The sequence below is a fragment of the Triticum aestivum genome, chromosome 3B (assembly GCF_018294505.1).
Source record: "Triticum aestivum cultivar Chinese Spring chromosome 3B, IWGSC CS RefSeq v2.1, whole genome shotgun sequence".
In the NCBI taxonomy this organism is placed as follows: domain Eukaryota; kingdom Viridiplantae; phylum Streptophyta; class Magnoliopsida; order Poales; family Poaceae; genus Triticum; species Triticum aestivum.
Window position 1 is genome coordinate 427,964,679 of NC_057801.1, and position 17,520 is coordinate 427,982,198.

The following is a 17,520-nucleotide window of genomic DNA, read 5'->3' on the forward strand; positions in this document are numbered from 1 at the left end:
TCACGGCGGGTTACCACAATTCTAGGAGATGACGTCATGGCGGGTTACAAGATCCCGGAAGAACATATGAGGAAGGTTTTTTTCTAAGTGTTGAAGATTAATGTGAACAATTTCACATCAACCTAGGGCCTAATGTTGGGGATATAAATATTGGGTATGACCCGCCCAGGAGGGGCCAGGTCATACCACTGGCGGTTCATAACAAGAAGGCCCATGAAAATGTTGAAGATGGCGGTTCATGAAGCAAGCTTACTGAAGGCCCAAGACCCGGAGGAGACTTGGGGACCACGGGCGTAAACTGTCATATGTTAACTTGTATGTTACGGAAAGCGTAGTTCTGTCATCGAGCCGGACACATTGTGTATGAGTCGGTCGGGACTCTGTAAGCCGCTGGGCATCAGCCTATGTATATAAAGGGGTGACCCGGCCGTAGTTTGGGGCAAGAAAGAAGAGATCGAGAACTAGGTCATAAACTGGAGTAAGCCTTTACCTCCACCGTGAGGGGCTGAACCGGTATAAACTCACTGTGTCCCTTGTCCCATTTAACCCCTTCAAGCTAACTACGTTGCGATGGCTCCATACCTAAGTCCTCGTGTTAGGGCATCTGCCATGACAATTCCACGACAGAGAGGTCAAGACTTTAAGTAGCAATGAACCCACTATTTTGGATTTCAAGGAATTTAATTATGATAATTATTCTTTAATAGATTGTATTTCCTTTGAGCTAGGCAATATTGCTCTAGTATATCTTTTGATCTAGGCAATATTTCTCTGGTGTATCTTTTAATAGTATAATTTAATTATAGACTTTAAGTAGCAATGAACCTAAATGCTTCACGTATATCTTTTGAGCTAGGCAATATTGCTCTAGTACTTCACTTATGTCTTTTTAGAGCATGGTAGTGGCTTTATTCTATAGAAATGGATGAACTCTCATGATTCACCTATATTATTTTGAGAGTCTTTTAGAACAGCATGGTAATTTTCTTTGCTTCTAAATTTAGTCCTAATATGATAGGCATCCAATATGGATATAATAAAAAAATTCATATAAAGTGCATTGAATACTATGACAAGTTTGATTCTTTATGATTGTTTTGAGATATTAAGATGGTGATATTAGATTCATGATAGCGAGTAGTTGTGAATTTGAGAGATACTTGTGTTAAAGTTTGTGATTCCCGTAGCATGCACGTGTGGTGAACCGTTATGTGATGAAGTCGGAGCATGATTTATTTTTTGATTGTCTTCCTTATGAGTGGCGGTCGGGGACACGCGATGGACTTTTCCTACCAATCTAGCCCCCTAGAGCATGCACGTAGTACTTTGTTTTGATGACTAATAGATTTTTGCAATAAGTATGTGAGTTCTTTATGACTAATGTTGAGTCCATGGATTATACACACTCTCACCCTTCCACCATAGCTAGCATCTCTAGTACCGCGCAACTTTCACCGGTACCATACACCCACCATATACATTCCTCAAAACAGCCACCATACCTACCTATTATGGCATTTCCATAGCCACTCTGAGATATATTTCCATGCAACTATCCACCGTTGCGTTTATTATGGCATGCTTCATCATTGTCATATTGCTTTGCCTGATCATGTAGTTGACATTGTATTTGTGGCAAAGCCACCGTTCATAATTCTTTCATACATGTCACTCTTGATTCATTGCACATCCCGGTACACTGCCGCAGGCATTCACATAGAGTCATATTTTGTTCTAAGCATTGAGTTGTAATTCTAGAGTTGTAAGTAAATAAAAAGTGTGATGATCTTCATTATTAGAGCATTGTCCCATGTGAGGAAAGGATGATGGCGGCTATGATTCCCCCACAAGTTGGAATGAGACTCAGGATGAAAAATAAAGAAAAAAAGAAGAGAGAAAAAAAATAATGAGAGAAAAAGAGAGAAGGGGCAATGTTACTATCCTTTCCCACACTTGTGCTTCAAAGTAGCACCATGATCTTCATGACAGAGAGTCTCCTATTTTTCCACTTTCATATACTTGTGGGAATTTTTCGTTATAGAACTTGGCTTGTATATTCCAATGATGGGCTTCCTCAAATTTCCCTAGGTCTTCGTGAGCAAGCAAGTTGGATGCACACCCACTTAGTTTCTTTTTGAGCTTTCATACACTTATAGCTCTAGTGCATCCGTTCATGGCAATCCCTACTCACTCACATTGATATCTATTGGTGGGCATTCTCCATAGCCCGTTGATATGCCTAGTTGATGTGAGACTATCTTCTCCATTTTGTCTTCTCCACAACCACCATATTCTATTCCACCATAGTACTATATCTATGGCTCACACTCATGTATTGCGTGAAGATTGAAAAAGTTTGAGAACATCCAAAGTATGAAACAATCGCTTGGCTGAAACCGGGGTTGTGCATGATTTAAATATTTTGTGTGATGAAGATAGAGCATAGCCAGACTATATGATTTTGTAGGGATATCTTTCTTTGGCCATGTTATTTTTGAGAAGACATGATTGCTTTGTTAGTATGCTTGAAGTATTATTGTTTTTATGTCAATATTAAGCTTTTGTTTTGAATCTTTCGGATCCAAACATTCATGCCAAAATAAAGAATATTACATGGATAAATATGTTAGGTAGCATTCCACATCAAATTTTTTGTTTTTATCATTTACCTACTCGAGGACGAGCAGAATTAAGCTTGGGGTGCTTGATACGTCTCCAACATATCTATAATTTTTGATTGTTCCATGCTATTATATCATCTGTTTTGGAAGTTTAATATGCATTTATATGCTATTTTATATTATTTTTGGGACTGACCTATTAACTGAGGGCCAAGTAATGGTTTCTGTTTTTTGCCTGTTTTAGAGTTTCGCAGAAAAGGAATACCAAACAGAGTCCAAATAGAATGAAACTTTCGCGGTGATCTTTCTTGGACCAGAAGCAAACCAGGAGACTTGGAGATGAAGTTGGAGACTCAACGAGGCGGACACGAGGGTGGAGAGCTTGCCCAGGGGGGTAGGCCGCGCCTCCCTACCTTATAGGCCCCTCGAAGACCTCCTGACCTAGTTCCTTCGCCTATATATACTCTTATACCCCAAAAACATCAGGGGGAGCCACGAAACCACTTTTCCACCGCCGCAACCTTCCGTACCCGTGAGATCCCATCTAGGGGCCTTTTCCGGCGTCCTGCTGGAGGGGGATTCGATCATGGAGGGCTTCTACATCAACACCATTACCCCTTCCGATGAAGCGTGAGTAGTTTACAGATAACCCACAAGTATAGGGGATTGCAACAGTTTTCGAGGGTAGAGTATTCAACCCAAATTTATTGATTCGACACAAGGGGAGCCAAAGAATATTCTCAAGTATAAGCATTTGAGTTGTCAATTCAACCACACCTGAAAGACTTAATATCTACAACAAAGCATTTAGTAGCAAAGTAGTATGGAAGTAACGATAACGGTGGCAAAAGTAACAGTAGTAGTTTTGTAGCAATCGTAACAGTGGCAACGGAGAATTAACGTAGAAAAGATCAATATGTGAAAAGCTTGTAGGCAATGGATCAATGATGGATAATTATGTCGGATGTAATTCATCAAGCAATAGTTATAACATAGGGTGACACAGAACTAGCTCCAATTCATCAATGTAATGTAGGCATTCCGAATATAGTCATATGTGCTTATGGAAAAGAACTTGCATGACATCATTTGTCCTACCCTCCCATGGCAGCGGGGTCCTATTGGAAACTAAGGGACATTAAGGCCTCCTTTTAATAGAGTACGAGACCAAAGCATTAGCACTTAGTGAATACATGAACTCCTCAAACTACGGTCATCACCGGGAAGTGTCCCGACTATTGTCACTCTGGGGTTTGCCGGATCATAACACGTAGTAGGTGACTATAACTTGCAAGATAGGATCAAGAAATCACATATATTCATGAAAACATAATAGGTTCAGATCTGAAATCATGGCACTCGGGCCCTAGTGACAAGTATTAAGCATGGCAAAGTAATAGCAACATCAATCTTAGAACATAATGGATACTAGGGATCAAACCCTAACAAAAGTAACTCAATTACACGGTAAATCTCATCCAACCCATCACCGTCCAGCAAGCCTATGATGGGATTACTCACGTACGGTGGTGAGCATCATGAAATGGGTGATGGAGGATTGTTGATGATGACGATGGCAATGGATTCCCCTCTCCGGAGCCCCGAATGGACTCCAGATCAGCTATCCCGAGGAAGAACAGGGCTTGGCAGCGGCTCCGTATCATAAAATGCAATGAATCCTTCTCTCTGATTTTTTTCTCCCCGAACATGAATATATAGAGTTGGAGTTGAGGTCAGTGGAGCTCTAGGGGCCCACAAGGCTGGGGGCGAGCCCCCCCCCCCCACCCTCGTGGCAAGGGTGTGGGCCCCCTTCTATTGATTCTTTCGCCAATAGTTTATTTTAATTCCAAAATGTGCCTCCATGAAGTTTCTGGTCAATCCAAGAACTTTTATTTCTGCACAAAAATAACACCATGGCAATTCTGCTGAAAACATCGGCAGTCCGGGTTCGTTCCATTCAAATCATGCAAGTTAGAGTCCAAAACAAGGGCAAAAGTGTTTCAAAAAGTAGATACGTTGGAGATGTATCAACTCCCCCAAGCATAAACCTTTGCTTGTCCACAAGCAATTCAGTTGACAAACTGAAAGTGATAAAGAAAAAATTTTACAAACTATGTTTGATGTTGTTGTTGCAAATATGTAAAGCCAACATTCAAGTTTTCAGCAAAGATTATGAACTAACCATATTCACAATAACATTTAGGTCCCATGTTTACTCATATCAATGGCATAATCAACTAGCGAGCAATAATAATAAATCTTGAATGACAACACTTCCTCAAAAAAATCATGATATGATATAACAAGATGGTATCTCGCTAGCCCTTTTTGAGACCGCAAAACATAAATGCAGAGCACCCCTGAAGATCAAGGACTGGCTAGACATTGTAATTCATGGCAAAAGAGATCCAGTCACAGTCATACTCAATGTATATTAACAATAATGCATACAAATGACAGCGGTGCTCTCCAACTGGTTCTTTTTTTATAAGAGGATGATGACTCAACATAAAAGTAAATAGATAGGCCCTTCGCAGAGGGAAGCGGGGATGTGCAGCGGTGCCAGAGCTCGAGTTTTGAAACAGAGATAAATAATATTTCGAGCGGCACACTTTCATTGTCAACATAACAACCAAGAGATCTCAATATCTTCCACGCTACATACATTATAGGCGGTTCCCAAACAGAATGGTAAAGTTTATACCCCCCCCCCCCCACCACCACCACCACCAACGAGCACATTCCACGGCTGGTCCAAAACAATGGGTATCGTCCAACTAACAACAATCCTGGGAGTTTTGTTTGCAATTATTTTGATTTGATTTGAGAATGGGACTGGGCATCCCAGTTACCGGGCATTTTCTCGTGAATGATGAGCAGAGTCCACTCATCATGAGAATAACCCACCTAGCATGGAAGATATAGACATCCCTAGTTGATTCATGAGCTATTCGAGCATACAAAACATAATTTCATTTGAAGGTTTAGAGTTTGGCACATGCAAATTTACTTGGAACGGCAGATTGAAGCCCCCAACGTTCTGCCAGACACTGGACAGGGGTAAGCTCTGTAAATGTGTAGAGCCAAGTGTAGTGTGGTGTAGTAGTAGGCACTTCTAGGCCCCTTCCCGGCTACTGGATCACTCCAGTGCTTCGGGTACTACGGACCCTCTGCCATCCATTGCAGCAGAGCCGTTTCATGAGCGGGGGGGCTAAGCGCAGTTCTTTGAATGGTAAATACCGCATATAGGTACATCTGGTAGACTCATATGGAACAAATTTGGGGTTTATGGAAATGGATGCACAAGCATGTGACGCCCGGATAATTAAGCTACAGTGGTCCCACGCTAATGGTGCCACGTCACCACGGTTACTGCTGCTAGTCTATTGTTAGATCAAAACCGGTCCAAAATTCAAATTCAAAGTTTGGTAAATAATAAAGATTTTCAAACATTAAAATAAAAATGTTCGGGTTGTACTAAATATTACATAGATAAATATGGTATAGTAAACACATTTTTATAAAATATCTAAGTAATTTAAAATGAGTTAAAACAGAAAAGAAAATAATTAAAAAAAGAAAATACAAAAGAGAAACCCCCACCCGTTGGACCAACCGGCCCAGCTGGCCACCAGGCCGGCCAGGCCGGCCCACCCCGCACCCCCATATGCCTCCCCCCACTCCCCACTCGGTCCAGCCCGCATCCCCCACCGACACTTTCCCCCCCTCCCGAAAATATCTCTCCCCCTCTCCCCCGATTGGATCGGGATCGAGGGAGGAGACCACCATCGCCGCCAGGCCTCGTCGCCGCCGAACGCCGCCTCCTCGTCCTCCTCCTCGCCGGTCCTCCCCGACCGCCGTCACGCCCGCTGCCCGTTGCCCTACTCCCCGCCGTGAGCGCCCCCCCTTCCTTCCCCTTTCCCCGCGGTCACCGCCCGCGCTCCGGCGCCACCGTCGCCCGCGCCCTGCCGCGCCGGGCCGTCCCGCCCCCGACCCCTCCCCTCTCCCCCTCGCTCACTCACCGCGCCGTCCGGGCTCCGGCACGCCCGCGCCTCGGCGGCGCCCGCACGCGCCCACGCGGCCACAGCCGCGGCCCCGCACGGCCACGCACGGCCGCGCCCCCCCCCCTCGCACGGGCCTCGTCCCGGTTCTCCCCGCCCGCGCGGCTCGCCGTCCGCGCCCGGTGCGCGACCGCACCCCCGGCCTCCTCTCCCTCCGGCGACGCCGGCCCCTCCCCGCTTCCCCGTGCTGCTCCCCTGCCTCGGCCTCGCGCGAGCGCCCCCCCCCCCGGAACCCCGTCCCGCGCCGTTCGCCGCCTCAGCCGGTGCCCCGCTGCTGCGGTGGCCCCGTGCTCCCCCGCCCCTCTCCGTCGACGCCCCGGCTCCGGCCGCTGCGGCCGGCGTCTTCCCTGGCCGGCACCCTGCTGCACTGGTTCAGGGGCTCGTCCGCTAACGGGCGCCCCGTAGCCCCTTGCACCTGTGCGCCCATGCGCCCACACCCATTAAGGCCCCCTGTGGGCCAATGACAGTGGGGGCCCGCCCTGGAACGTTTTAGAAAATAATAATAAATAAATATATATTAAATAAATAAATAAATAATAACTAAAATAATTAAAATATTAATTAATTAATTAATTAAGTAATTAATTAAGTAATTAATTAAGTTAATTAATCCTGATTAGATTAACCTAATCACTAATTAAATTAACTAAGCTGTAATTAACCTAAACAGAGAATGACAGGTGGGTCCCACTGGACCCACACGTCAGGTTGACCAGGTCAATGGTCAACGTTGACTGCTGACATCACTCTGATGTCATGCTGACGTCATCATTTACTATTCTGGATAATGTTGGATTAAATAATTAATTGAATTCCAGAAATTAATAAAATCTTTAGAAAATCATATCTTTTAATCCGTAACCCGGATTAAAATATTTTCAACATGGAAGTTGCTCAAAACGACGAGACGAACCCGGATACGCAGCCCGTTCATCTACCACACACCCCTAACATATCAAACCCGCAACTTTCCCCCTCCAGTTCATCTGTCAGAAAACACGGAACATCTTGAATACTTTCCCGGATGTTTCGCCCCTTAACCGGTACCACCTCATACCACGTTAGGGCACGCCTAGCATCGTTACTTGTCTTGTCATGCATCGATATGCATCTGTTTACATGGTATTCATTGTTTCTTCCCCCTCTTCTCTCCGGTAGACTACGAGACCGACGCTGCTGCTGCCCAGTTCGACTACGGAGTTGACGACCCCTCTCTCTTGCCAGAGCAACTAGGCAAGCCCCCCCTTGATCACCAGATATCGCCTATTCTACTCTATATTGCTTGCATTAGAGTAGTGTAGCATGTTACTGCTTTCTGTTATACCTATCCTGATGCATAGCCTGTCCTTGTTACTACTGTTGTTACCTTTACCTGCAATCCTATATGCTTAGTATAGGATGCTAGTATTTTCATCTGTGGCCCTACATTCTTGTCCGTCTGCTGTGCTATACTATCGGGCCGTGATCACTCGGGAGGTGATCACGGGTATATACTATATACGTTATACATGATACATGTGGTGACCAAAGACGGGTCGGCTGGTGGAGCACCCGCGAGTGGATCTTTGTGGCGGAGCGACAGGGCAGGTTGAGACCGCCTAGGAGAGAGGTGGGCCTGGCCCTGTTCGGCGTTCGCGGATATTTAACACGCTTAACGAGATCTTGGTATTTGATCTGAGTTGGCTACGAGCCTATACGCACTAACCAACTACCTGGGAAAGATATGGGCACTCGGCATCGTGGTATCAGCCGAAGCACTTCGTGACGCCAGCGACTGAGTGGCGCGCGCCGGATTGGAACGTAAGCCTGCTCTTGTATTAAGGGGCTAGTTCTGCTTTCGGCCGCGTACGCAACGTGCAGGTGTGCTATGGGCGATGGGCCCAGACCCCTGTGCGCTTAGGTTTAGACCGGCGTGCTAGCCTCTCTGTTGAGCCTAGATGGGGCTGCGACGTGTTGATCTTTCGCGGCCGGGCATGACCCGGGAAAGTGTGTCCGGCCAAATGGGATCAAGCGTGTTGGGTAAGTTGGTGCACCCCAGCAGGGAAGTTAATCTATTCGAATAGCCGTGATCTTCGGTAACAGGACGACTTGGAGTTGTACCTTGACCTTATGACAACTAGAATCGGATACTTAATAAAACACACCCTTCCAAGTTCCACAGACAACCCGGTGATCGCTTTTCCACAGGGCGACGAGGGGAGGATCGCCGGGTAGGATTATGCTATGCGATGCGACTGGGGACTGGAGATGCTACTTGGAGATGCTACTTGGAGGACTTCAATCTACTCTCTTCTACATGCTGCAAGACGGAGGCTGCCAGAAGCGTAGTCTTCGACAGGATTAGCTATCCCCCTTTTATTCTGGCATTCTGCAGTTCAGTCCACCGATATGGCCCTTTACACATATACCCATGCATATGTAGTGTAGCTCCTTGCTTGCGAGTACTTTGGATGAGTACTCACGGTTGCTTTTCTCCCTCTTTTCCCCTTTCCCTTCTACCTGGTTGTCGCAACCAGATGCTGGAGCCCTGGAGCCAGACGCCACCGTCGACGATGATTCCTACTACACTGGAGGTGCCTACTACTACGTGCAGGCTGCTGACGACGACCATGAGTAGTTTAGGAGGATCCCAGGCAGGAGGCCTGCGCCTCTTTCGATCTGTATCCCAGTTTGTGCTAGCCTTCTTAAGGCAAACTTGTTTAACTTATGTCTGTACTCAGATATTGTTGCTTCCGCTGACTCGTCTATGATCGAGCACTTGTATTCGAGCCCTCGAGGCCCCTGGCTTGTATTATGATGCTTGTATGACTTATTTTATTTGTAGAGTTGTGTTGTGATATCTTCCCGTGAGTCCCTGATCTTGATCGTACACGTTTGTGTGTATGATTAGTGTACGATTAATCGGGGGCGTCACAAGTTGGTATCAGAGCCGACTGCCTGTAGGAATCCCCTTTCCAACTCCTTGGCCGAAGTTGAGTCTAGCCATTGCAAAACTTTTACTAACTTGGCTGTGTGCCTTACGGGCCCACGTCGCCATTGGGTGGTATTAGGATCTTTTACTCCTCGTCTATACTCTGGGACTCTGATCTCTCTTCTATTCGGGTTAAATGATTTTCTAAAATCTAACTTTAGGTTCTCGAAAACGCTTTCTCCCGGAGAGCCCCTTCAGTCTAGATGATCGCCGACTGCACATGAAGATTTCAAAGTTACTTTCCGATACTCTTTCGGGACTGCCCATTGCTTTTGCAATTCACTACCACCGAAATATCCCTATGAATAAATTCATACACCGTTCTTACTTAGTCCCCAGTTGTTCTTTTTATTACAAGACGCCCCGAAATACTCGTTGTTGTTCTTAGAATACTTACGCCTACTGCCTTGCAGTTCCTTACCACCTGAATACCCATACGGATAATTTCTCGCACTTATCGAGTATCCGCTCATCCCCAGTTGATTCATGTATTTCACAAAAGTCTTCGAAATGCCATTCGATCTTCCGAAAATCCCGAGCAGCCTATTGCTCTTGAAATTCTTGCTTGCTTGCATTATGGTTAATCCCATAAGTCTCGTAATCAGATTGACATCCCTTGTCATTATCATTTGGGTCTGTTAATTCGATATGTTGTGAATGCTCGCAATCCTCAATCAGGTCCTAGAATTCATCCCTCCGGCTCAGACGTCATTTTGGACATGAGCTGGTTATCAACCAATTAAATTGCCGTCGGTTGTGCCCCTAAGTCTATTGAACTTATCCATCCTTGGTCAGAGCGTCTGCTTCTGATCCTTTGTTTTGGAAATCATAATTCCTTTGTTATCTAAGCATCAAATTATTCAGTTGTCCTATAATATGATGCCCGTGCATTCTTTCTTCCTCTGATTGAGTACCGATACTCACATCAGCTCCGTTGTGGATCGCCCGATCCATTGTTGGATTTTACCTGACAACGCCCTTCATATTCAATAACCTTGTGAGCCTTTCCTCTGATACATAATGCCTTTGGTAAATTGTATCCTCTGCTTTCTCAACCATGCTCTGCCTTCGAGCTTGAGTTAATTACTTCTAAAGATTCTAGTATATGATTCTGAGATGCCCCGATGGGTTGAACCTATGCCTTCCTTAATATGTGTGAACTCGGAAGTTTTCACGAGTCGTACTCATCTGGTATTTCACCAGGTAAAACTTTCAACACTAATGCTTTTATCAAAGCGAGAAGTGAATGGAAGGTTATACATTGAAGAAGTGGGAGTCGACCTTGAACCTTGCGTTCATGCCCATGGACACGATGTATAACTTATCATGGAAGCTGCTCGTAAAAATAGTTACCCCCTTGCTATAAGTTCATCTTGTATCCGTGGTTCGATCATTTATGATCGTGGTTTCCGACCTTGTTCTCCTTTAAATACCATTTCTCGTGCAAGTTTAAGCACTTGTCTTCTGCAGAGTATTACCCCAGTCCAACCTCTACTTTGATTTGTCGTCGAGTATTACCCCCTGGTATCTCGAGATTATCTTGGAACTGCATAACTTCTTATGAGTTCTTCATCAAGTACTACATTCTCACTGATTACGGTTTTTTTTCACGGGCTTCGAGTTATTAAACACTCAAGGGCATCGATAACTGAATCGAGTCCGCGTCGCGATTAAACAACTCTTAGTAATCTCCTTTACTTGCGAGTTTGTACTCGATCATGTCATTCCTAGCCTGATCGGCTATATCATTAACGTGCTAAATCTTAACTGTGCTACCTGGTCCTTAATCCTGGAGCACAACCTTCGATGATGAGCTAAGCTTATGTCGATTTCCTCATCTTATCATTCCACTTTGAACAACAAGCTTGATTCTGAGTTGGTGTCTTATCCGTGGTTCAAATAATCTTTTGCTGCATCAGTCCTTTTACTTGATGTAGTGGAGGTTCGATTACTTCCCCCTGGAGCCTATCGACAAAATTTGTCGTGATCATCATCAACATTTTGACTCCTTCCAGGTTTCCAATTGAATTCATGATGAGAAATACCATCCTTGCCCTCGATGGTTTGTATTATCATCGGCCACTTTATTGCCTTCCCTCCAACACAAACTTGTTCGTGTTTTGTGTTGTACCTTGAGTTCCTTGCTGCCTAGCATTGTTCTTCTTTACCTTGAAATATTACCACCTTTTATGTCAAGAATGTGGTGAGAATTTCACCACCTCTTAAGAATTCTTGGTATAGTGATACTTCTCACCATCACCATTCTTTCTTGGTCCTCGTGTTGATTCCAACCGGGGTACAAACAAGTGAACGGTGCTGTTTGGATTCTGCACTTCTAGCAACCCTATTGCTTTGAAGTTAATGGTCGGCCGTTCATTCTTAGACTATTGATTATTGAATCACCATTCTGACATTGGTCGTGCAACCCGGCCCATATTTCGGGTGCACCTTTCAACCAATGTTTAATTGGGTTTGTTTCCTCGAGCATACCTCATTGTATCATTTGATCTGACAATGATCATCTCCTTGTTCACTTAATCGTGGGGATCCATCTTTTCGAAATCTCCATGAATTGTCGCTGAGTTCATCAACCACCCCTTCTTCCTCTCCTTGGTTAAATGGTGAACTCAAGAATCTTATGACGACTTCTCGTCAATTCGTGTCGCACCTTTTTATCTCAGGACCATGAGTCTGAGGTATCATGACACCAATCGGATCTGAATCTCGGTCAGATATGATGGTTGGGACAACTTTCCAGGAGTTATGTTGTTGGTCCTTTGATGACCCGGTAATATGATGTCATGCCTAGCACCCCCCTGGCTGGAGGACCTATCACTATAATTTCTTTAGCAAGGATAACCATTCCTCCTAGAGGAAATTGTAGGACTTATTTTATAAGTTACTCCTGATGGATCATTTGTGTATCCAAAGTCTGGCCCTTGATTGAAACACCATATCATTGCTACCTGAAGCATGTCTGTGTTACTCCGATTTTCAATAAGAGCATTTGAAGCACAATGCTAAATTCTCTTTATCAATTATCCAAACACCGCTGTATGGGTAATGGCATGAAATTTCTCTCCCCTTTCCTAAAGGGTTTTCTATGTTATATCCCGTCATGAATATCATGCTCTGCTTATCCTTGGGAAGGATATACCCCTGAATTATGTGTTTAAATTTCCCTTCCATTGTTCTGTTTAACCTGATGATCACATTTTACTTTCCATTGGTTTGTTTGACCTTTCTTGTGATCTATATAATCTAAGCAGTAATAATTCACTGCTTATGTAAACACCTCGGTGTACAACTCTGCTAGTGAGACCCTGTTTCTATTGTTGATGACATTTCGGTATCCGCCGATGGATGAGAACTTTGCCTCTTGGCCCGCCTCGTTTCAACGAGCAGGAAAATGGTTCTCTTCGTCCCTCGCCCTTGGAACCAACGTTGTTGCCAACATAGCTGGCAAGCTATTCACTGACATGCCTCCCTGTCGCGGCTGTGCAAGATGTCACCACCCTTCCTACTTTCAACCCACATGGTGGGCCCATAACCCACAGGTCCACTGGATTGAAACCTGACTCTCCTGCACCCCCCTGTTCCCAAGGTCGTTCCTCGCGTGTGGCCTCGTATGTAATTCACGAGCCATCTTCCGAGGGATCATCAAATCTGTTACCGGACACAATACTTATTCCCGATCGCTTTGAGCCCCTTTCACGCCCTGTTTCAGGCATCGAACGGTTGCCTGCTCGCTCGAAACTTCCCATGAAACCTCATTACCTTGCTCTCGATATTTTCTTAAGTTTCAATTCGAGAGTTACGTTCTGCCACCTTCCCCGGTGTTATCGACCAGATAGTCAACCTTGTAGCGGTTCGTTCTCCCGGAATACCCCCCTTATTCTTTCGTAAGTACGATGGAGATCCCGAAGAAAGGATGACGACTTCATCATGATGACCTGAAGCAGAAAAATGAAGACATCAACGTAATGGATTGATCTCTTCGAGAAGAGCAAGCCAGGATGAGAAGACCCGCTAGATTCGTTACCAAACCTTCCCCCCTTTCACTACCTCTTAAATCTCGGGACGAGATTTCTTGTAGTGGAGGAGAATTGTGACGCCCGGATAATTAAGCTACAGTGGTCCCACGCTAATGGTGCCACGTCACCACGGTTACTGCTGCTAGTCTATTGTTAGATCAAAACCGGTCCAAAATTCAAATTCAAAGTTTGGTAAATAATAAAGATTTTCAAACATTAAAATAAAAATGTTCGGGTTGTACTAAATATTACATAGATAAATATGATATAGTAAACACATTTTTATAAAATGTCTAAGTAATTTAAAATGAGTTAAAACAGAAAAGAAAATAATTAAAAAAAGAAAATACAAAAGAGAAACCCCCACCCGTTGGGCCAACCGGCCCAGCTGGCCACCAGGCCGGCCAGGCCGGCCCACCCCGCACCCCCATATGCCTCCCCCCACTCCCCACTCGGTCCAGCCCGCATCCCCCACCGACACTTTCCCCCCTCCCGAAAATATCTCTCCCCCTCTCCCCCGATTGGATCGGGATCGAGGGAGGAGACCACCGTCGCCGCCAGGCCTCGTCGCCGCCGAACGCCGCCTCCTCGTCCTCCTCCTCGCCGGTCCTCCCCGACCGCCGTCACGCCCGCTGCCCGTTGCCCTACTCCCCGCCGTGAGCGCCCCCCCTTCCTTCCCCTTTCCCCGCGGTCATCCGCCCGCGCTCCGGCGCCACCGTCGCCCGCGCCCTGCCGCGCCGGGCCGTCCCGCCCCCGACCCCTCCCCTCTCCCCCTCGCTCACTCACTGCGCCGTCCGGGCTCCGGCACGCCCGCGCCTCGGCGGCGCCCGCACGCGCCCACGCGGCCACAGCCGCGGCCCCCACGCACGCCCCCCCCCCCTCACACGGGCCTCGTCCCGGTTCTCCCCGCCCGCGCGGCTCGCCGTCCGCGCCCGGTGCGCGACCGCACCCCCGGCCTCCTCTCCCTCCGGCGACGCCGGCCCCTCCCCGCTTCCCCGTGCTGCTCCCCTGCCTCGGCCTCGCGCGAGCGCCCCCCCCCTGGAACCCCGTCCCGCGCCGTTCGCCGCCTCAGCCGGTGCCCCGCTGCTGCGGTGGCCCCGTGCTCCCCCGCCCCTCTCCGTCGACGCCCCGGCTCCGGCCGCTGTGGCCGGCGTCTTCCCTGGCCGGCACCCTGCTGCGCTGGGTCAGGGGCTCGTCCGCTAATGGGCGCCCCGTAGCCCCTTGCACCCGTGCGCCCATGCGCCCACACCCATTAAGGCCCCCTGTGGGCCAATGACAGTGGGGGCCCGCCCTGGAACGTTTTAGAAAAATAATAATAAATAAAAATATAATAAATAAATAAATAAATAATAACTAAAATAATTAAAATATTAATTAATTAATTAATTAAGTAATTAATTAAGTTAATTAATCCTGATTAGATTAACCTAATCACTAATTAAATTAACTAAGCTGTAATTAACCTAAATAGAGAATGACAGGTGGGTCCCACTGGACCCACACGTCAGGTTGACCAGGTCAATGGTCAACGTTGACTGCTGACATCACTCTGATGTCATGCTGACATCATCATTTACTATTCTGGATAATGTTGGATTAAATAATTAATTGAATTCCAGAAATTAATAAAATCTTTAGAAAATCATATCTTTTAATCCGTAACCCGGATTAAAATATTTTCAACATGAAAGTTGCTCAAAATGACGAGACGAACCCAGATACGCAGCCCGTTCGTCCACCACACACCCCTAACATATCAAACCCGCAACTTTCCCCCTCCGGTTCATCTGTCAGAAAACACGGAACACCGGGAATACTTTCCCGGATGTTTCCCCCCTTAATCGGTACCACCTCATACCACGTTAGGGCACGCCTAGCATCGTTACTTGTCTTGTCATGCATCGATATGCATCTGTTTACATGGTATTCATTGTTTCTTCCCCCTCTTCTCTCCGGTAGACTATGAGACCGACGCTGATGCTGCCCAGTTCGACTACGGAGTTGACGACCCCTCTCTCTTGCCAGAGCAACCAGGCAAGCCCTCCCCCCCTTGATCACCAGATATCGCCTATTCTACTCTATATTGCTTGCATTAGAGTAGTGTAGCATGTTACTGCTTTCTGTTATACCTATCCTGATGCATAGCCTGTCCTTGTTACTACTGTTGTTACCTTTACCTGCAATCCTATATGCTTAGTATAGGATGCTAGTATTTTCATCTGTGGCCCTACATTCTTGTCCGTCTGTTGTGCTATACTATCGGGCCGTGATCACTCGGGAGGTGATCACGGGTATATACTATATACTTTATACCTGATACATGTGGAGACTAAAGTCGGGTCGGCTGGTGGAGCACCCGCGAGTGGATCTTTGTGGCGGAGCGACAGGGCAGGTTGAGACCGCCTAGGAGAGAGGTGGGCCTGGACCTGTTCGGCGTTCGCGGATACTTAACACGCTTAACGAGATCTTGGTATTTGATCTGAGTTGGCTACGAGCCTATACGCACTAACCAACTACGTGGGAAAGATATGGGCACTCGGCGTCGTGGTATCAGCCGAAGCACTTCGTGACGCCAGCGACTGAGTGGCGCGCGCCGGATTGGAACGTAAGCCTCCTCTTGTATTAAGGGGCTAGTTCTGCTTTCGGCCACGTACGCAACGTGCAGGTGTGCTATGGGCGATGGGCCCAGACCCCTGTGCGCTTAGGTTTAGACCGGCGTGCTGGCCTCTCTGTTGAGCCTAGGTGGGGCTGCGACGTGTTGATCTTCCGCGGCCGGGCATGACCCAGGGAAGTGTGTCCGGCCAAATGGGATCAAGCGTGTTGGGTAAGTTGGTGCACCCCTGCAGGGAAGTTAATCTATTCGAATAGCCGTGATCTTCGGTAACAGGACGACTTGGAGTTGTACCTTGACCTTATGACAACTAGAATCGGATACTTAATAAAACACACCCTTCCAAGTTCCACAGACAACCCGGTGATCGCTTTTCCACAGGGCGACGAGGGGAGGATCGCCGGGTAGGATTATGCTATGCGATGCGACTGGAGATGCTACTTGGAGATGCTACTTGGAGATGCTACTTGGAGGACTTCAATCTACTCTCTTCTACATGCTGCAAGACGGAGGCTGCCAGAAGCGTAGTCTTCGACAGGATTAGCTATCCCCCTTTTATTCTGGCATTCTGCAGTTCAGTCCACCGATATGGCCCTTTACACATATACCCATGCATATGTAGTGTAGCTCCTTGCTTGCGAGTACTTTGGATGAGTACTCACGGTTGCTTTTCTCCCTCTTTTCCCCTTTCCCTTCTACCTGGTTGTCGCAACCAGATGCTGGAGCCCTGGAGCCAGACGCCACCGTCGATGATGATTCCCACTACACTGGAGGTGCCTACTACTACGTGCAGGCTGCTGACGACGACCATGAGTAGTTTAGGAGGATCCCAGGCAGGAGGCCTGCGCCTCTTTCGATCTGTATCCCAGTTTGTGCTAGCCTTCTTAAGGCAAACTTGTTTAACTTATGTCTGTACTCAGATATTGTTGCTTCCGCTGACTCGTCTATGATCGAGCACTTGTATTCGAGCCCTCGAGGCCCCTGGCTTGTATTATGATGCTTGTATGACTTATTTATGTTTTAGAGTTGTGTTGTGATATCTTCCCGTGAGTCCCTGATCTTGATCGTACACATTTGCGTGCATGATTAGTGTACGATTGAATCGGGGGCGTCATAAAGCAGTATTCTCACTTAGTACAGGTGAAGGGTAGAAAGAGACTGGGAAGCAACCAACTAGAGAGCGACACAGTCATAAGCATGCATTACGATTAACCAACAATGA